The sequence below is a fragment of the Austrofundulus limnaeus genome, unplaced genomic scaffold (genome assembly GCF_001266775.1).
Source record: "Austrofundulus limnaeus strain Quisiro unplaced genomic scaffold, Austrofundulus_limnaeus-1.0 Scaffold14, whole genome shotgun sequence".
NCBI classification, from domain to species: Eukaryota; Metazoa; Chordata; class Actinopteri; order Cyprinodontiformes; family Rivulidae; genus Austrofundulus; species Austrofundulus limnaeus.
The window spans coordinates 4,612,249-4,619,382 of NW_013952416.1; positions in this window are offsets into that span (position 1 = coordinate 4,612,249).

Here is a 7,134-nt window from a genome sequence, read left to right on the forward strand (position 1 = left end):
TGAATGAGTCAGAGCAAGGCTTTGGGCATGTTTTTTATGAGAGTATAACATTATAACATGATATAAAACTAAAAAAAATGACTTTAAATGATATTGCCCCTTTAACAAACAGGAAAAAAAACAGCTGTGGTCGTTTGGAAACAGTGTTTTTTGACTCCTGTGATAAAAATCTCAGTTGTGTTCAGCAGACAGTCAGGTGGTGTCTTAAAGCTGAGTTATTAAACAGTTTGGGTTAATGCGTTGCTGAGAAGCAAATAACATTTGTAATCATTGACCACAAAAACCTTTGAACCCTCTGTCCGACAGGAAGTGATCTTAGTTGGATGTCAGAGGGTGCAAATTTTGTTAAATGGGTTAATTCTTCAAAGAAGTGCTGCTGAAAATTAGCTCAATTCTGGGTGTTAAAATCATGATTGCTATTAAACTGAGCTTCACGCAGCCTGTGCCTGCAGGAGTGTCGGTTAGAATGCCAAGAAAAGTCTGAGTGAGCAGCTGATGAATCACCGGGTAATTAATTATTGAGTGCCACCCCTCCTCCTCACCTGCTTCTGCTAGCACGTTAGCTAACAACACAAGAGAGACGAAGACACAGTTTCATGAGACGCAGTGTCTCTGCCGGATGTCTGATGAACCTCTGAGGGGATTTGAGAGGAAGTATTCCCAAAATTCCCCTGCTGACAAGCACGACCAGACACACGTCAGCAACTAGAAACTGCACAAAAACAAAGTTTGCACGCCATTTGTTATTTTATTCCATACGTTGTGCCGTGCTTGTTGTGTTGTGATGCACGGTGAGCAGCGACAGAAGGGACAGGTGAGTCACGGTGGGGCTGCAGGCTGAACACATTGCACTGCAGCACCGCACATCACGACTCACACGAGGCAGGGAAGAAACGGTGAGAAAGATAACGACCACTGACGAAYGACAGGGACACCAAACAAAACGCAGCAGAGACACAACAGAAGCACACAGTATGAGGGGTGCGTGTCCCAGTAAATCCCAGTCACTGCCAATAACACCTGCAGCCATCAGTCCTGGGAGGATCTTTAAAGCTTTGATATATACCCTCCTGTCTGTCTGCTCACCTACTTGGCCGTCTGCAGCCTGAACTCATTCCCGTCACGTCTCCATTTAAACCAGATTTATTAGTAGGGGTGTAAGAAAATATCGATACACTGAAATATCGCGATATTTCATTTCCCGATACTGTATCGATATTCTAAAGCCCTGTATCGATTTTTTATTAAGGTTTAAAATGTCAGCCTTCTTGCCAACTTTTTATGTTGTAGTTCAGCCTCTGACCACTAGTTGGCAGCAGTGAGCCAGCCATTTGGCTCCTCTACTTCTTGAGCACCAGAGAGTAAGGGTAGCATTAGGATTGTAAGTAAACATTAGCTTTTATTTTTTCTTTTTTTTTTCAGTAAGAGGTTTTTATTTATTATAATTTTTGGACAAAAAAATCGCAATATATTGCCTTGCTTACAGTATCGCAATATATCGGGATATATCGTATCGTGACCCCTCTGTTATGATATGTATCGTATCGCCAAATTCTTGCCAATACACAGCCCTATTTATTAGCCTACATAAAATCATTTAATACAGATGAAAATTATGCAGAAACAATCGCTCCGACACTTTAGGTTTGGGCGAATAAAACTGTAAGAAATACGTGTTTTAATATCGGCTGAAATCAGATGAAAACACAAGTGTTAAATAAGCTGATCTGTGATATGAAATAAATGTCATACAACACCAGAATTCTGGAGAGACAAGTGAGGTTTATTTGTCACGGGACTGACAAGCCAAACCGCACTGAATGAAAAACAGGAAGTTCCCGTTTAAATACAGTACACGATTCTTCAATGTCTGAGTTCGCCCTCTGCTGGCCTACGGTTGAATCACAGGCATTCAGACAAAAGACCTCACCCTAATGTTAACACAGCTTTTAATTATGTGTTGTATTTGAATTCGGACATGTAGCTATTATTTCAATTAACACATAATAGATCAAACATTATAAAAGTATTATAAAATAAGGAAACCCTAAWAATCTGGTGTTGTTTATAATATCAGTACTAATCTATAATAACTATAAATTTCTTCAAAACTGTATCTATCCCTGCAGAATAATACAACCAGACTACGTCTAGATATCCATCATGGTGTGGTTAGAGGGGGACTGTGTGACTTCCTATCTGAAATGGGATAGGATCACCTGATWGCTGGGGATGAGAGCTGAACGGAGCAAATTCCCATCCACAGAGGCATCAGGGTTACAGTGTGAGGTTGCTGACTGAACGCTAAAGGCCACGCAGCAGCAGCATAATGACAATAACCTTTATTACCATTTCTATACGACACCATTAAAAATGTACACAATGTTAGGGTTCAGTTCACCTGGAGGAGTCTGCTTGAAGAATAAAAAGTAGGTATAAAGTAGGGGTGTACCAAAAGAATCGATTCACATCAGAATCATGATTCTCATTTACAAAGATTCAGAATCGATTTAAAGGGATCCATGATTAGTTGTAACATTAGACTTTATTTGATAAACGTATATTTTAACTGTAAAATAAAGACTGTAAAAATACTGTAGGATGTTTGGTTTTGTAATTTTTTTTAAATATATTTTAACACGGACAGAGCCATTTTATTTAGACGCAAAGCATTCTGGGTAAATGATGACGTGGATAGGTCCTCGGTGCGAGGCTGCTAGCGAGCTATATCCACCCTGAAGGTTAAATCTTGGACAATATCTGATGATCGACTCTTTTAAATGAAACCAGAGAGCGTTGACAGAGAGGAGAAGGTAGAAATGACTCAGCCTGGAACTGAAAATATGGATGGAGGACAACAGAGCTGCTTCATGGAAGAAGAACCTCAGCTTAGCCTGTTAGCTTTAGCGCTAGTGCCGACGCTATATTGCCTTTTACGTATTAGCTCAGCGCTAACGTGACAAAAGCTAAACTGAGGTCCTCCATCCATATTTTCAGTTGCAGCTGAGTCATTTTTGTGTTCCCCTCTCTGTCATGTGGATGGAGGACCTCAGTGATGAGAGGAGAATGTGTAGCGCTAAGCTAATACATATATGGTGATAGCATCGGGGCTAACGCTAAAGCTAACAGGCTAAGCTGAGGTTCTTCTTCCATGAAGCAGCTCTGTTGTCCTCCATCCATATTTTCAGTTCCAGGCTGAGTCATTTCTACCTTCTCCTCTCTGTCAACGCTCTCTGGTTTCATTTAAAAGAGTCGATCATCAGATATTGTCCAAGATTAACCTTCAGGGTGGATATAGCTCGCTAGCAGCCTCGCACCGAGGACCTATCCACGTCATCATTTACCCAGAATGCTTTGTGTRKAAATAAAATGGCCCCGTCCGTGTAACATATTTTTAAACTTTTAGTTTAAAAATGATAAAAACTAAATCAGCCTACAGTATTTTTACAGTCTTTATTTTATGGTTAAAATATATGTTTATTAAATAAAGTCTAATGTTGCACCTAATCAGGGATCCCTTTAAGATGTCCCAAAGCCTCCATTCTGTAACTACGTAGGACGTCCTGCAGTAACACAACTGGTTCTGGAACGTACGCATGTGCAGAAAACACCAACACAAAGGAAGAAACCTTCGTTAAATGCGAAGATTTGGGCTCATTTTGGTTTTTACTGAATGAGCCAGAGTTTGACACGAGCCTCACTGTGGGCAAGGTTTGCAAAATGAAGATAAAGCACTTTGGGAACTCGACAAATGGGTTTGAATTGTGAGACAGTAAAAGATTCCCACCCCTATTTTAAAGCAAAGAGGTAGGGGGTGCACCAATAAATCTGAACCAATTCACATAATTTTGGGAGATCGGCCGATCTTTAGATAAGATCGGTGGAAAAGACCTCTCTACCTCCACAAAGGTCTGAAAATCAGCCACTGTGAGCTTTACCTAATGTCTAGTTAGAAGTTGTATTGTTTCAAGGGTATTGTTCAAAGTATTTCAGTACAATAACATTTGAATACTGAAGTTTTATTGTGACTTTAGATCATCTGACAGTGTCAATCATTTAAAAAATAAGTATCGGCCAAAATCTAAATTGGCAGGTCAGACATTTTAAAGATCAGTGATTGAACAGAAAACTGCTATCGGTGCATCCCTACAAGGAGGTTTAAAATAAACTGGGATACAATAAAAAAAGCAAAAGCGTTTTTTAAAAATCAATAAAACTTTTAAAAACATGAGGTAATGATTTAAGAAAATCCATCTGTCATTCGGACATTCTCTGGATAACAACTAACTTTTTTGAAGAGTAAACAAGCAGAAGAACGAGATATTCTGCAGGAAAACCTGAGGTCATGTTAGTGCAAATATTTGCACTCGAGATACAAATATGTTGAAAATGAAAAGGTGCACTTCAAAGCTGCTGCAGACGACCAAAAGTTAATGACTGATGACGTCTGCCTCGTTTCAAACTGAAAGAGTTTTTGAGTTCAACTTTTACCTGTGGAAAACCTTCGGTTTCCACGTGGCTTTCTTCGTATCCGAACGAAAGTTGCCGTGGTTAATGTTTCACCAGCGGCCGGCCTCGTCCTGACGGAGCAGGATGTGAGGACTGACGTTGAGTCGGCCTGAGCTTCCCACAGAGTCAATCCCCTGAGTAGACCGAGGGCGACCCTGGACACCCAGTCAATGATTACCACAGAGAGGCTGGAGAGGCCATGTGCAATCTGAACCGTCCAGTTCAGCCATGGAGCAGGACACTGGAGTCTTTAATCACATAATATGAGCTTTGTATTTGGGATTCCAGCGTAGCACAGGTCAGTGACTTTAAGAACAAGTCCAGGTTTTTGAGAAACACAAATCCCAGAAACCCAAAAAAACAGACAACGTGCAAATCTCTTTCTTTCCCCTCCCTACTGAGGATCAGATGGTCCACGAGCCTCGTTTTCGTCACAGGCATAAAAAAACCCGAACTGGGTGAAAATAATCTGTTTTGTTATAATCCAATGACGTTTATTGTGTCTCTATATATCTAATAAATCTCAAAACTTTTCATACTTTTTCTTTTACATGTTTCGATGTTTTACCTGTCCTAGTGCTGTACCGGTTCGTACCGAATACCGTTTTTATTTTTTATTTATTTWTTTTTTTGTTATGATATGAATTTTTGAATATCGGACATACCGGTTTAAATAGCCTGAACACGTGTGGAACGTTTCATCGTGGCCGCCAGTGAACTATTGTTTCCCGGGGACACTTTTCCTCGCAGCACCGCTATGTGTTAGCATGCTAATGTTATTGTTGAGCAGTTTGTTGAAGCGGCGGGTGGTGATTCCGCTGCTTATACTGACTGACGTTAAAAAACATCCCGTTTTCGCCATCGCTGAATGTAGTAAACACCTCTTCAGTGACGTACACGGTTAGATTAAACACGCAACTTTAATACGGAGACGTGGAGACGCATGGAGACTTTAGCGTGCTTCTATTGTGAAAAGCCGGGGGGAAGAAGTTTTGTAGTGGAATTGAGTCGACTGGTGTGCAAGGTGAGTCGTGCTGTTAATCTTTATTAAATAATATAAAACAATAAACCCGATAATAATCTTATCTTAACCCTCCTCCTTCACCACCGGACCAAAATGCGCGACTACTGTCTCCAACCAGGAGGAGAAGAAAAGACATTTAGAGGATGAAAACAGAGATACAGACAGAGGTACAGTAAAAGAGAAAAGTTAATAAGCAGCGTTTGTGCATTTTATTATCAGCTGACCTGTGATGAAAAGAAAAACACTGTGATATACCGTGAAACCGGTGTAAATGTTGAAAATACGTGATATAAAATTTTGGTCATACCGCCCAGCTCTACTTTGTCTTCATCAGAGATGTCACAGATGATGAATTAAAACATYGAAACATGTCAGGAACGTCTGAAGACATAAAATAACTGCGTGTCTAATAACAAAGAAACATTTTGAGATTTAATCTGTTTTGTTGCTGGAAAGCTCAAACTTTAAACATCTTCTCTGTTTAGTTTCAGGTCAGACATGGACCTTTTCTTTCACACCAAAATATGAACTTTACTGTATTTAAAAGAGTTTAAATATTGGACCTTTCAGTTCAAACCAAAATTTACCATAAAAACGTGGTTTTAACTGTAATTATTTAAGCAAACGTTTCTAATATGCAACTTTAAAACATCTCAACAACTAGAACCTTTAACCTTGGCCGGATAAAGTTTGCAGCAAACCATGACCAAAGAGAAATGTTTGCACCACCACATTATTTACACACCTGACCCGCCTGGACCTTTGGATTCTGACTTAAATTTGTAAAACAGAGCAGAAACAGAGCAGACGAGCTGTTGCGTTAAACGATTTCATAACGGAGCGTTAGAAAATCGTCTGGGGGGGCGTTTATTCGACATCTATGATTGTTGTGAAATCAAATCTTGAACAAATGCGGTGAATTGTTACAGATCTAGAATGACGTAAAAAAAAACACTTTTTGTTTTTGTTTTTGTTAAGCTCCGTGCGTGGACGGACTGCAGCCGCTGCACCGACTTGTTGAGAACACGGAAGAATATTAGGCAACAGAAATGTTTTGCGTGCCGACGGGAAACTATGACTTTACACCCCGGGGCGGTTAGAGACGTGTGTGTGTGTGCGCGTGTGTGTGTGTGTGGTGTGTGTGTGTGTGTGTGTGTGTGTGTGTGTGTGTGTGTGTGTGTGTATGTGTGTATGTGTGTGACGGTAACCTACTTCCCAGGAACAATACAGATTATTTGATTTATTCAGTATTTTGATGTGCTGTGGGGGGGAGTCTATGTGAGGAGCTGGTTTTGCTTTGAGAGAAACACGAGGGGCATGAAAAGCTGAGCAGAGGAGTCACATGTTGGGAGGTGGAGGGGAGGTGGGAGGAGGAGGAGGAGGAGCTGCCCATCCTTCCTTCCTTTACGTCACAAACACCGCCTCCCTCCGCTACACACTCACATGACTGCAGCAGGGCAGTTCTGTAACACCAGTCACGAGGATAGAGTACTACAATGAGCAGCCGGCAGGGGCGAGCGTCTCACACACACACACACACACACACACACACACACACACACACACATGCCTGCCCTAATAACCATGTGTAAATATTAACA